The sequence below is a fragment of the Armigeres subalbatus genome, chromosome 2 (assembly GCF_024139115.2).
Source record: "Armigeres subalbatus isolate Guangzhou_Male chromosome 2, GZ_Asu_2, whole genome shotgun sequence".
In the NCBI taxonomy this organism is placed as follows: Eukaryota; Metazoa; Arthropoda; class Insecta; order Diptera; family Culicidae; genus Armigeres; species Armigeres subalbatus.
Genome location: NC_085140.1, coordinates 398157227 through 398169876, shown reverse-complemented (window position 1 = coordinate 398169876; position 12650 = coordinate 398157227). Strand labels below are relative to the sequence as shown.

Genomic DNA, 12650 nt, shown 5'->3' with positions numbered 1-12650 from the left:
ATATGCGCCACCCAAAAATGATAATCAAAATATTCCAATATTTTTCACTGAAATAGTCACACTATTTTGCAAAAGATAAGTGTCAGTCTTATACTTTAAGGTAGTCAATATTTTAGATTAATAAAAAAGAGGAGAAAATATTTTTTGTATGTGAAGAAAAAGCATTGTTGACGTAAACACCGAAATTGCATCGGAAAGAGCCAAAAAAACATTTTATTTTTAAAAATTTAAACACAGAGTTTTTGACAAAGTTTTTTTGCGTAACGGCTTACAAATGTTTTTTTGGCTTCAGCCGCTCACGATTTTGAGACAAAATTTGGGTTAATAACCAAGAAAACGTGGTGGCGCATTTTACCCAACCGGCGCATTTCATACTTATCTCCCCTATACATAATCGTGTAATCATAACTATCAAAGATTTCACCAGACACTACAGTAATATAGACGTGATTTGTTACGCCCACCTGTCCACAACCTTGGGAATGCTTTTGAATTGTAAACAAGAATCGTTTAGTGCCTAAAGATCGAAAATCTGTTGAAATTTGGGATTTTAAGGCCGTGCCAAAATCTTGGGTCCAAATGGTCAATTAGGATAAGGGGAGGGAAATTAGTTCGACACTCATTGCTGTAAAATGCGCAATAAGCACGCACTGTCGCCCGGCACACACGACCTGCTCGCCCGGCAGTAGAAACACGAAAGAGGCCGATTCTTTATTGCTCAAAGCGACGCCTGCTATGATGCACGCAGATCTGGGATTTTTCGAGGGGTGCATAACTACTATTGTAGCTGGCACTGGAGATCTTATTAAAATATGCGGCTTAAGCGCCACTCCAATCAAGGAGACCGCACACCAAGTTTGTTTGCCCGGATGAGACTCAATCAAGGCGAGTCCAAGTACAATCTTCAAAGAAGAAAGAGATCGATCCAGTGCGACTACTTTCCCAAAATGGGACAGGTAGAAACCCCTATTGACGCATCAGCATAACTCTCGCAACATCAATCAACCTCAAAATTCACGGTAAGAGGTCACGCATACTTATGACGACGCAACAAGACGTCATTTCATCATCATCGGTAGTTTACGCTATCCTCCACCAGAGTCGCGATGGTAGCTAAAGGGTCGCGCAACATAAATTCAAACTCAAGACAAAATAAATCAAACTAAAACGATTCCGAAGCAACGTAGAAACACTCAAAACATGTATTCAATAAAGAGGATAGTATAAATAACAATAATCACATCATTGGGGCTTTACAATAAAGGTTTATTAAACATTTTAACGATAAGTTTTATTTATTCAAGCATGCTTGTATCTTGTCGATTTCTTCCTCTCCTCTTTAACCTATCCTATTCTATCTGTGTGCGTTTCAACTACTCTATCTGTGCTTTTGTGCTTGTTTTTCCATTCCCTCATTCCCAGCGATGTGACGATGATGCAGCAACGAAACGGCTATTGCTGTTGCACCTGGTGTCTAATCTGATTGGGTTGGGTGGGCGGCCATAAATTACGGTACGTGCGCACGTTTTAGTTTCTCGCCGACACCCAACCTCAATTCATCCAAAGTTCGAACTTTTAGCAAGTCATGCTCTTCAACCTACGGTTGGCACAAAAACTTCTCCGTGGCGTCCTCAGCGGACGCCACACTTCACGCAAGAATAATTGGTCTGGACTCACCAGATGGTTACTGCTGCTGTATCCTGCGTTGCTGTTACCGCCGCTGGCGGTTGACGATTGAGGCCACCACGTGGGCCAATGAATGGCGGTTGGCGACTTCCACGTGTCTCGAATGGCGGCTTGGTCGACGGTGGCAATGGACAACCACACTCCCCACTGAAGCGATATAGGGACGAATCGCTTCCCACCGACAAGATGACGGTTGCCGGGGTCTTTCGTCCGGGGGATTCCGCTGACCTGGCGCGTGGAAGGAAATATAGCCGTCGGCTATTCGAAACAATTACAACAATGCACATATTTCTACACATAGCACAAATTAACTAATTACCTGGCCTAGATCGATTTTAAGCACACAAATCTAGCCTACGACGCACACTATATTGACTTGCACAATCAACTAGAACTAAACGAGGAGAATATAATTAAATACAAGTAATTAAGTTTAACCACGTTACTTTCAAAGCTTACAAATTGAAAACGACACACGAACAAAGCAAGACACTTCCACTGTTATCTGCGGTTCGGACGAAAGTGAGCGAAACCGTGATCCTCAGATTAAGGAACGTGACCTCGCCGAATTCAATTCGGATTTCCGCGAATCTTTTCGACCGATTGGACAATTGCGAGATATTAATTTGACCGCTGGCTCTTCGTGCAATTTCGGGTGCAGCCACGACTCTCTCTTTCCCAATCTTCCCGAAAACTTCCTTGGACCCGACCTTGATCTCGCGAAATCGAACGCGGCGGAAATCGCGATCTATCGTTTTATGGTAATCGATCAGTGTCGTTTCACTTTTGCTGGCCTACCATTTGGCGTACGTGAAACAAATTAGCGTATGGAGAAAGCTATGTGTTATAATTATGTTCTATCCTAATCCTCTATCCTATTTTCGCATTATTGTAGCAAACGCGTTGTGGAATTACAACCAAATTTTCGTAGGGTAAATTCTACTACTTATTTCGTATATACCTTTTCTGTAATTTGATCTTTCCTTTATACTGATTATTGTAATACTCTAAACAACGGATTCATCAAACCAAAAAAAAAAAAAAATGGACTATTGTATTCATTCACCCGACGTTTCATTTTTACTCAATTTAGCTTCAATGGGCACCCGACAACAACATCACACAAACTTCCTAATCATGACCTTGATTCTGAAATACTCCAATTTTAGCTCAAGTCACTACTACAACACTAACCGACACAACGAATTCTCACATATATCAACAAAACAGATTCATCCAGACTAAAGATTACACCAAACATTACGTTGGAACATCATCCATATTCTGAATTTACCGCATAACTGTTTCATCTTTCGAAAGCATTTCCAAGGCTTTTCCTTGTATTCCGTACTTTGCTACTGAATGAAACGTACACTCCCACATGAGTGAATGAACGTATATTTTTATTACCCTACATGCCGAACTTTATTCGGACCGGACACAACGATACATAACTCAACATAACTCCGCAAATCAGTTTATTACTGCTTATCACGCTTAATCTAACATAAGCTATTGAAAAGCATATAATGACTGAATTTGCATAATATCACTTTACATCATGTTTCTGTCACCGAATTTTTCATCGGTCCCTACGAAACACGAATAAAATGAGTTGTAACCTTACCCTATTATCGCACAGCATGTCGCGCAACATAAGTTATCCACACGCACACATTGAATCTTCATCGAGTAAACAACGAAACGTCAGTTAAGAATATGTAGTGAAAGTGATGGTGCTGAAGTGATTTTTAGTTTCGGTAATTTGCTTTTTTCTTTAGTTTATCCTTTAATAAAAGTGAAATAAAGTGTAATGATGTGATCCGATTGACGAATCTAATCCCGCAAATATGTTTCTGGTATGTTTCATAGGCGAAGTGACTGGAAATGAGGATCCGGAGATGGATATTGTTTTTGTTTTGGTGCTGCCACCGGAGGAGTAATTTTCAATTCTACCTGCCAAATCCTGGTTTTGAAGACGGACAGGAAGGAAGGACGAATTATCTGAAGAAGCTGCTGAAGAACAGGAGAGTTTGATTCCAATGTGAGGTAAGTTTAATGAACATATATTAATCGCTTTTAATTTGTAATTTTAGGTAAGGAACCATCGGATGAGAAGGATGTCGCGCGACTCACTCGAAGTGTTGCACAGGGGGTCGTGCGAAAATGACGTGCCAACCAGAAATTTTCAACGAAATAGAAGAAATTTATTTTCAACAAAAATAAATATTTTAGAAAATAAATAAATAAATAACGTTCAGCATAAATAAATAAATAAATAAATTTGAAAACTAAATAACTATCAACATAAACAAATAAATAACTCTCAACATGAATAAATAAATTTGATAAATAAATAAATAACTATCTTCATAAATAAATAAATTTCTGAATAAATAATGTAAATAACATCACATACAATATGAATATTTGAAAAACAATATGAAAACTATGTAAATAAATGAATAACTATGTGATGTAAATATCTATCTATATACAATAATTTAACATGAAAATTTCTCAACACTATATACAAGAACAATAAAGTCTAGCATTAAATATACTAAACTAGGTTAAGACTCGATGTTAACTACCAACTAACATTGCTCAACACAGAAAGAATATTCCCTCAACACTAAATATAAAAAAGTTTGGTATGGTCGCTATTTTCATGGGAGGAATTATATTTACAAATTTTGAAAAAGATTTTTCCAGACAGCATCTCTTTTCTTGAAGATGTGTTGTTCTGCCAGCTCGATTTACTCGGGTTGCTCTTCATCGTCTACTCTTTCAGAGCAAGACATCCGAGTCTTAGGCGGTCATCGTCTTAGAACCCTCGGTCTGTAGACTCTCGCATTGTTACTTCCTGTTCAGTACTCCTCATCAGCGCTTTACAGCTCCGAGTTTTTGTAGTTTTAGGTCATCATCCAGGAGTTACCTCCCGGACTCGCTCTGTCTTCTGGTCGAGAGGGTAGGCATGAGCAGACCAACAATCTTCAACAAAATAGCTACCGCTGAATCCATCTTCAACTATCCATTCCAACACGTATGTGAGATTTCTTCTAGGGGTCCAGCCAAAGCTTTTCCCCTAGGAAGCACCCAGTAAATGATGTTGTGGGGCTGCTCTGACCGGATGGCCAGAGCTAAATCTCACACGGTGGTTTTTTGTGTAACCAGAGCAAAAGCGTCATGGTACATTGTTACTACTCCGAAGAGAGCTACATAGCTTGCTGAAAAATGCAAGTTCCTAAGATTGGCAAACAAACCTACTGAACCAGCTTTTTGAGGAACTTGCAGTTAAATATACCAAGTTTCCTCCCATTCAAATCTTCTAGGTCATAGCAATGAGCTCCGACAAGCCTTTTGACTATGGCCTGCACATATTTTGGAGAAAGCTTCGAGCATACTCCTTTTCCCTTATCCGATAGTTCCATATTCTTCTTGAGAACTTTCTCTCCAACCGAGTACGTGGGACAATTGGAGTTAGAACGGAGATTATAATACGAGGCGTGCTTCTTATATGCCGATTCTAGGTTTCGTCTGACCTCTTCGAATAGCTTCTTCTGTTCGACGTTGGTGATCGTATTGTTTGCGGTTGCCGCAGTGTCTCTTAAGCACCGGTATTCCGAACCGTTGTAGACCATATTTCTCCCAAACATTAGGAAATATGGGCAGTACTTGGTGGCTTCATGAATAGAGTTCCTTATGGCACAGGCAACTTGTTGCAAATGAGTTAGCCCATTCTTTCTGCTGATTCTTGATGGTAGCGAAGATAGCCGTAGTTATCACCCGATTCACACGTTCAGAATCATTAATCTGAGGGTGATAATTTGGTGTTCTCAATGGGTGACATTATACCTCTCCAACAGCTTTTGGAATAAGGAGGAAGTGAACTGAGTTCCGTTGTCAGACAGAATTACTTCCGGAGTTCCAAACAGTAGGAAGATGGTATTTTCTACAAATTGCACCAGAGATTCTGCCGTCGCTTGTCGAAATGGTTGGATCAATATAAACTTACTGAATAAATCAGTCACTACCAGCAAACATGTACTACGATTTTTCCCGGATACTGGCAGCGGTCCAACGTAGTCCATGGCCAAGAACTGCCAGGGGTACTGTGCTATCTTTTTCTGCTCAGACATCGGTGGCGTAGTGTTCTGATTTGTAGCTTTACTGGTCTGGCACACGATACACTTTTGGCAGAACCTTTTTACCTCGCTGCTCATCCGTGGCCAATAATAACGATCTCTAACCGCTGCAAGCGTTTTGCCAGGTCCCAGATGTGCTTGACTGTGAATCGCCTCAATTACTCCTGTCCGTTCAGCCTTTGGCGGATATCTTTTCCAGTTGAACCGAGGATCTTCAATCCTTCTTTCATCTTTTACAAATTTGAATATTTGTCCGTCCACTACCTGATACTCTGAGTACTTGGCAGGGTTTTGCTGAATTGTAACTGCCAAATCTTGGTAATCGTCATCGTCGGATATCGCGTTGAGCGTCTCGATCGATCTTGAGAGACAATCGGCCACTATATTGTTTCGGCCCTTACGATACTCTAGCTCGATATCATAAGACTGGATCTTTAATGCCCACCTTAAAAGCTTCGCATTCCCAGATTCCACGCCGATTGTAAAGAGCCATAACAGACTGCGAGCATCAGTAACAACCTTGAAGCGCGTACCTTCGACATAGTGTCGGAAATTCTGTATTGCCAGCAAGACGCCTAAACATTCCTTCTCCACGCTGGCGTACTTACGCTGCGTGCTACTCAGCTTCTTACTAAAATACGCGATTACCTTCGGTTGATCTTCGACGTATTGAATTAAGGCTGCTCCAACAGCGTTATCAGAGGCGTCAGATTCAATCGTGAACGGCTGGTCGAAGTCTGGGTTCCCAAGAATCGGTGCTGAAACTAATGAAGCTTTCAGGTCTCCAAAGGCTTTTTCTGCGTTCTCATTCCAGGTGAATTTTTTCTTTGACTTTTTTAGTAAGTCCGAAATTGGCGAGACAATTCGGCTGTATTCGCGTATAAACCGTTGGTAGAAACCAGCTAGTCCAAGCAAGCGCCGGACGTCCTTAACGTTCCTAGGCCTTGCGTAGTTTAATATCGGTTCGATACGTGAGTTGTCAACCGAGACTCCATCTTCTGTCAGTAGATATCCGAGATACGAGACACGTTTCCTGCAGAACCTACTTTTGTCCAAGGATATCGTCAGATTTGCATCCCTCAATCGCTGCGCCACAATCTTGAGCAGCCTTATGTGTTCGCTGAATGTCCGTGTGGCAATGACTATGTCATCCAAGTAGACAAACACATGCGGCTCCAAATCAAAGTCTACTTGGTTCATAAGCTGATACAAATGCCGCAATTGTAAGGCCAAAGTGGCAAACTTTAAATCGATAAAATCCATGCGGTGTCTTTAACGCCGTGCAATCTCTGGATTCCTCTTTCAGAGGAATCTGAAAATAGGCATCTTTCAGGTCCACCACCGAGTAATATTTGGCCTTACCCAAGCGATGGAAGATCTCCCCATATTCCTCATAGGATAGGAGTCTTTTTTGTCCAGGCGTTAATTTTGCGGGAATCCAGACAGACACGTAGTTTACCGTTAGCTTTCCTAACTGGAACCAGTGCGCTAGCCCATTCGCTCGAACATTCCTCGATCGCGTCCATTTGCTTGTACCGCTCGATCTCGGCCTCCATCTCTGCTTGGATTGCCGGAGAGCATCTGTACAGTGGCTGCCTTCTCGGCTTGGCCTCTTCGTTCAGCTTTATTTCATGCTCGATTAATGTAGTCCTGCCCAATCGGTTTTCCGTAATACAAGGAAACTCCTTGACTGCTCTCACCAACTCTGCACGCTCTTCAGGCAGCAGATCATGCTCAGTTTCTACCGTTTCAGGAGTTGTTCTAGATGGTTCTGGCAATTCAAGTGCCGGAATGTCCAAAGTGTCATCCGGTTCAGTAGTTTTGATTTCCGGCAATGTTTGTATAGGAAGTAGAGCGAAATCTATAATCTCCACTTCTGCGTTCTCGACATTTACGGTATCTATCTTCTGAAATCCATTCTCCCCAGGCATCATTGGCTGTATTCCAAATGCCTTCCAAAAGTTGTACCCTAAGATCATCCTTCGACAGATCTGTGGCACCACTAGAACTGGGATTACTTTTGTAATACCGTTGAATTCAATAGGCAGCTGTACAAAACCTAGACACTCATGGACTGTTTTGTCCGCCGTTACTATTCGAAGCGGGCTCCTCCGAATTACTAGACCGTTCTTCTCCGCAATATCTCTAATGCTTGTTACGCTCACACTAGCGCCAGAATCCAGTAAGGCCTCGTAATCCGTACTGAATATACGTACCTTCACGTGAGGGCACCTTTCCGTTTGTACACTTATTTCTGCAAATTCGTTCCTCGATTTCCTCTTGTCGGTAGTTGGGCAAGGGAACTTCTTCAGCCGGTGGAATGTTGTTGTCCCTCTCACACATTCCACGATTAGTTTTCCGACCTTCCTTGGCCGTCCATTCTGGAGTGATTTTGGCATGTAACGGACGTTTTATCCGGTGTACCACACACGTAGCAAAACAGCCTCTTAGGTTCCCTACAGTCCCTCCACATGTGTCCTGTCTTGTTACAGTTCCAGCAAAGTGGGGAAGAACTGGTTCTTTGAGTCTCCTGTACCGTAGCTGATCTGGGTGTTATCTTTTGATAATCTTTAGGCTTCTTCTCTTTGCTAAAACGGTTACCGACAGCATTCACTTCTTCCGAATCTGAAGATTGTGAGTCCGATGTTACCTCATCTGCCTCGATATTGTGGACATTCGTTATTCTTCCTGGGCCTTCTCTATGCTGTCTCAGAGTAGAGTCGTTTGCATCTATGCGATAAGCATAGTACTCCAGCATCCGTAGATCTTCTACATCCCTGCATGCCAACCTAGACCTGTAGTGAGGCCTCATGTTGTCCCACACAATCTCGAACAACCGTGCCCTATCTAACGGGCAGCTAAGCATCTTGTTCATCCTTTCAATCTCCATCTTGAACGTGAGGAATGACTCGCCCCTATGCTGCTTTCTCTCATAAATTTTCTGCCTATTTCCCTGGTCCTTATTTGGGTTTCCGTACATATACCGTATCTTCTGCTCAAAATCCTCCCAGCATACAAACTCATCCGCATAGCAGAGGTACCAGTCGTACGCCTCGCCTCGCAGGATAGTGTGGATACGCTGTAACAAAATATCTCCTGATATTCGGTCCATTATTGCCAGCCGGCGAACTTTGTGAAGGAAATCCTCCAATGATCTCTGCCGCGAATCTCCACTGAATGTCAAATGCCATTTCTCCATTCGTCTGTCCGCGTTAATGATGTCTGTCTCAGCTATACGAAGACGTGATTGTCCCCTCCGATCCCGATTTCCGTAGTCATCCAATCTATTGAGCATACCACGCCGATTTCCAGGTTGGTTGTAGTCTTCTATCCCAATTTCTATTGTCCCTTGCATGATTCCTAATCCGGCTACCAAAATTATCCAATCTTTCAAACGGATCGCGTTGATAGTCGTCCGAAGGATATTCATCTCCATACCTGTTCAATGAACCGCTCAACGGATTTCTCCTTCGTCCACCAATGTTGTCTAACCCTTCAAATAATTCGCGTCGATAGTCCATCGCTTGATCTTCATCATATCGAGACCTCCCTTCCCCAGGCCTATGGGTCAGCTCTGGCCGACGAATGTCCGGGTTCCTTCTCATTTGATCCAGTTGTCGCTCGTTCTTATCGTCACCGCGTCGTGCTGAACCTTCTCTGGAATGTCGAGAATGATAGTCACTCCATCGCTCTTCCTCATCACGATCACCTCTGAACTCGTTGTTCCACTGTCGCTCGCGTCTCCGCTGATCTATGTTAGTAAAGGTTCTTGTTTCTCTAAAACGTCCATGATTATCTGAGTATCGGTTAACCCTATCTGGAAGATGCAGATCTCTATTAATTTCTTCGTTCCTATCGTATTGATGATTATTGATTGATTGACATTGCTCCTTTCCTGTCTCCGCTTCAAGTCTTCTTCCTCAATTTTACAAAAGCGCTCCAGTTTTTGCTCTAATAATCTGATTTTGGCCTTCAGCTCCTCAGTATCTTCTTCCTTTCCTTCCTTTTGTCCTAATGTCTTTTGAACTGCTCCCAATTTTGTCTTATTTGTGCCTCCTGCTGGTGTTTGAGTCTTCTCATTTATTCCTCTTAAAACATGCGAACCGTTTTATTTTTACCATCTGTTTCTTGTTCTAAACCATTCTCACCTACATTTACTATCCCTCCAATCGCTCCTTCTTCCTCCAAGTATTTCCCATCTTCAAATTCTCGTTGATTATCCCTTCTCCTACATCTGTTTTAGTTTGGTCTTCTTCGAGTCCACGCTTATTGCCATACTTATTCAACAAAGCCCTTATTTCTCCATTCAGTCTATTTCGCAATTGTTCTCCTTTTGGGTTACGAACTAAGCATCGCTCAACCCTCAGAGCATAATGTTTCAACCTCGACATACATCTCTCATCATGTCCATTCTCCAATTGACCTGCAATACTCTCTATAGTGTTCATTATGTCTTCAAATTCTTGATCTATGGTACTTATTCCCCTATAATTTTTGGGTTCCTTCAATTCTTCATAGAACAATTTCCTCAATAGTCTTTGTTTTGCTTCTAACCCATCATCCAAATTGCCATCCATACCCCGAATCATAAGTTCATAGTCCACTTCCTCTCTAGTCAGGAGATCAGGACGCGGAAATTTATGCGCCATTTTAATTTGTAAATATATACTTTTATTTATATCAAGAAAATTTGTAATAAATTATTTTAAACTGTACTCAAAAAGCCTAATTTTTAACGCAATCCGAAATCACAGCACATCAAGACGTAACACCACAAATCCTCAAAATGTTCTTCAAACAAAACGAATCCTTAATTCACAGATCAATATACATCATTTAATTATCAACGGAAACATAAGACGAACATAGCATAAATATTTCTCCATACATAACGCGTACTACATAAAAAAAAACCTTTAGTTGGGCGCCATTTTGTAGCTGGCACTGGAGATCTTATTAAAATATGCGGCTTAAGCGCCACTCCAATCAAGGAGACCGCACACCAAGTTTGTTTGCCCGGATGAGACTCAATCAAGGCGAGTCCAAGTACAATCTTCAAAGAAGAAAGAGATCGATCCAGTGCGACTACTTTCCCAAAATGGGACAGGTAGAAACCCCTATTGACGCATCAGCATAACTCTCGCAACATCAATCAACCTCAAAATTCACGGTAAGAGGTCACGCATACTTATGACGACGCAACAAGACGTCATTTCATCATCATCGGTAGTTTACGCTATCCTCCACCAGAGTCGCGATGGTAGCTAAAGGGTCGCGCAACATAAATTCAAACTCAAGACAAAATAAATCAAACTAAAACGATTCCGAAGCAACGTGGAAACACTCAAAACATGTATTCAATAAAGAGGATAGTATAAATAACAATAATCACATCATTGGGGCTTTACAATAAAGGTTTATTAAACATTTTAACGATAAGTTTTATTTATTCAAGCATGCTTGTATCTTGTCGATTTCTTCCTCTCCTCTTTAACCTATCCTATTCTATCTGTGTGCGTTTCAACTACTCTATCTGTGCTTTTGTGCTTGTTTTTTTCATTCCCTCATTCCCAGCGATGTGACGATGATGCAGCAACGAAACGGCTATTGCTGTTGCACCCGGGTGTCTAATCTGATTGGGTTGGGTGGGCGGCCATAAATTACGGTACGTGCGCACGTTTTAGTTTCTCGCCGACACCCAACCTCAATTCATCCAAAGTTCGAACTTTTTAGCAAGTCATGCTCTTCAACCTACGGTTGGCACAAAAAACTTCTCCGTGGCGTCCTCAGCGGACGCCACACTTCACGCAAGAATAATTGGTCTGGACTCACCAGATGGTTACTGCTGCTGTATCCTGCGCTGCTGTTACCGCCGCTGGCGGTTGACGATTGAGGGCCACCACGTGGGCCAATGAATGGCGGTTGGCGACTTCCACGTGTCTCGAATGGCGGCTTGGTCGACGGTGGCAATGGACAACCACACTCCCCACTGAAGCGATATAGGGACGAATCGCTTCCCACCGGACAAGATGACGGTTGCCGGGGTCTTTCGTCCGGGGGATTCCGCTGACCTGGCGCGTGGAAGGAAATATAGCCGTCGGCTATTCGAAACAATTACAACAATGCACATATTTCTACACATAGCACAAATTAACTAATTACCTGGCCTAGATCGATTTTAAGCACACAAATCTAGCCTACGACGCACACTATATTGACTTGCACAATCAACTAGAACTAAACGAGGAGAATATAATTAAATACAAGTAATTAAGTTTAACCACGTTACTTTCAAAGCTTACAAATTGAAAAACGACACACGAACAAAGCAAGACACTTCCACTGTTATCTGCGGTTCGGACGAAAGTGAGCGAAACCGTGATCCTCAGATTAAGGAACGTGACCTCGCCGAATTCAATTCGGATTTCCCGCGAATCTTTTCGACCGATTGGACAATTGCGAGATATTAATTTGACCGCTGGCTCTTCGTGCAATTTCGGGTGCAGCCACGACTCTCTCTTTCCCAATCTTCCCGAAAACTTCCTTGGACCCGACCTTGATCTCGCGAAATCGAACGCGGCGGAAATCGCGATCTATCGTTTTATGGTAATCGATCAGTGTCGTTTCACTTTTGCTGGCCTACCATTTGGCGTACGTGAAACAAATTAGCGTATGGAGAAAGCTATGTGTTATAATTATGTTCTATCCTAATCCTCTATCCTATTTTCGCATTATTGTAGCAAACGCTACACTATGCGTTACGTATATATGATAGGGTTATAAAGCAACTTCTCACAATTGCTACAAGAGACCGAG

The 12650-nt window shown here is 42.2% G+C and overlaps 1 protein-coding gene across 9 annotated transcripts in view; it reads right to left on the bottom strand.

Annotated features, from left to right (window-relative positions):
* LOC134213257 (toll-like receptor Tollo) overlaps positions 1 to 12650 on the bottom strand; it is a 444443-nt gene that overhangs the window by 415319 nt on the left and 16474 nt on the right. The window contains exons 1-3 of one of the 9 annotated variants that reach the window (XM_062692105.1): positions 12137 to 12211; positions 11997 to 12071; positions 11667 to 11935 (exon numbers count right to left, since the gene is read on the bottom strand). The exons of the other annotated variants lie outside the window; for them this stretch is intronic. The gene's annotated coding sequence lies outside the window, so the exon portion shown is untranslated. Of the gene's footprint in view, positions 1 to 11666; positions 11936 to 11996; positions 12072 to 12136; positions 12212 to 12650 lie in introns of those variants that run through there. 9 annotated transcript variants of the gene reach the window in all.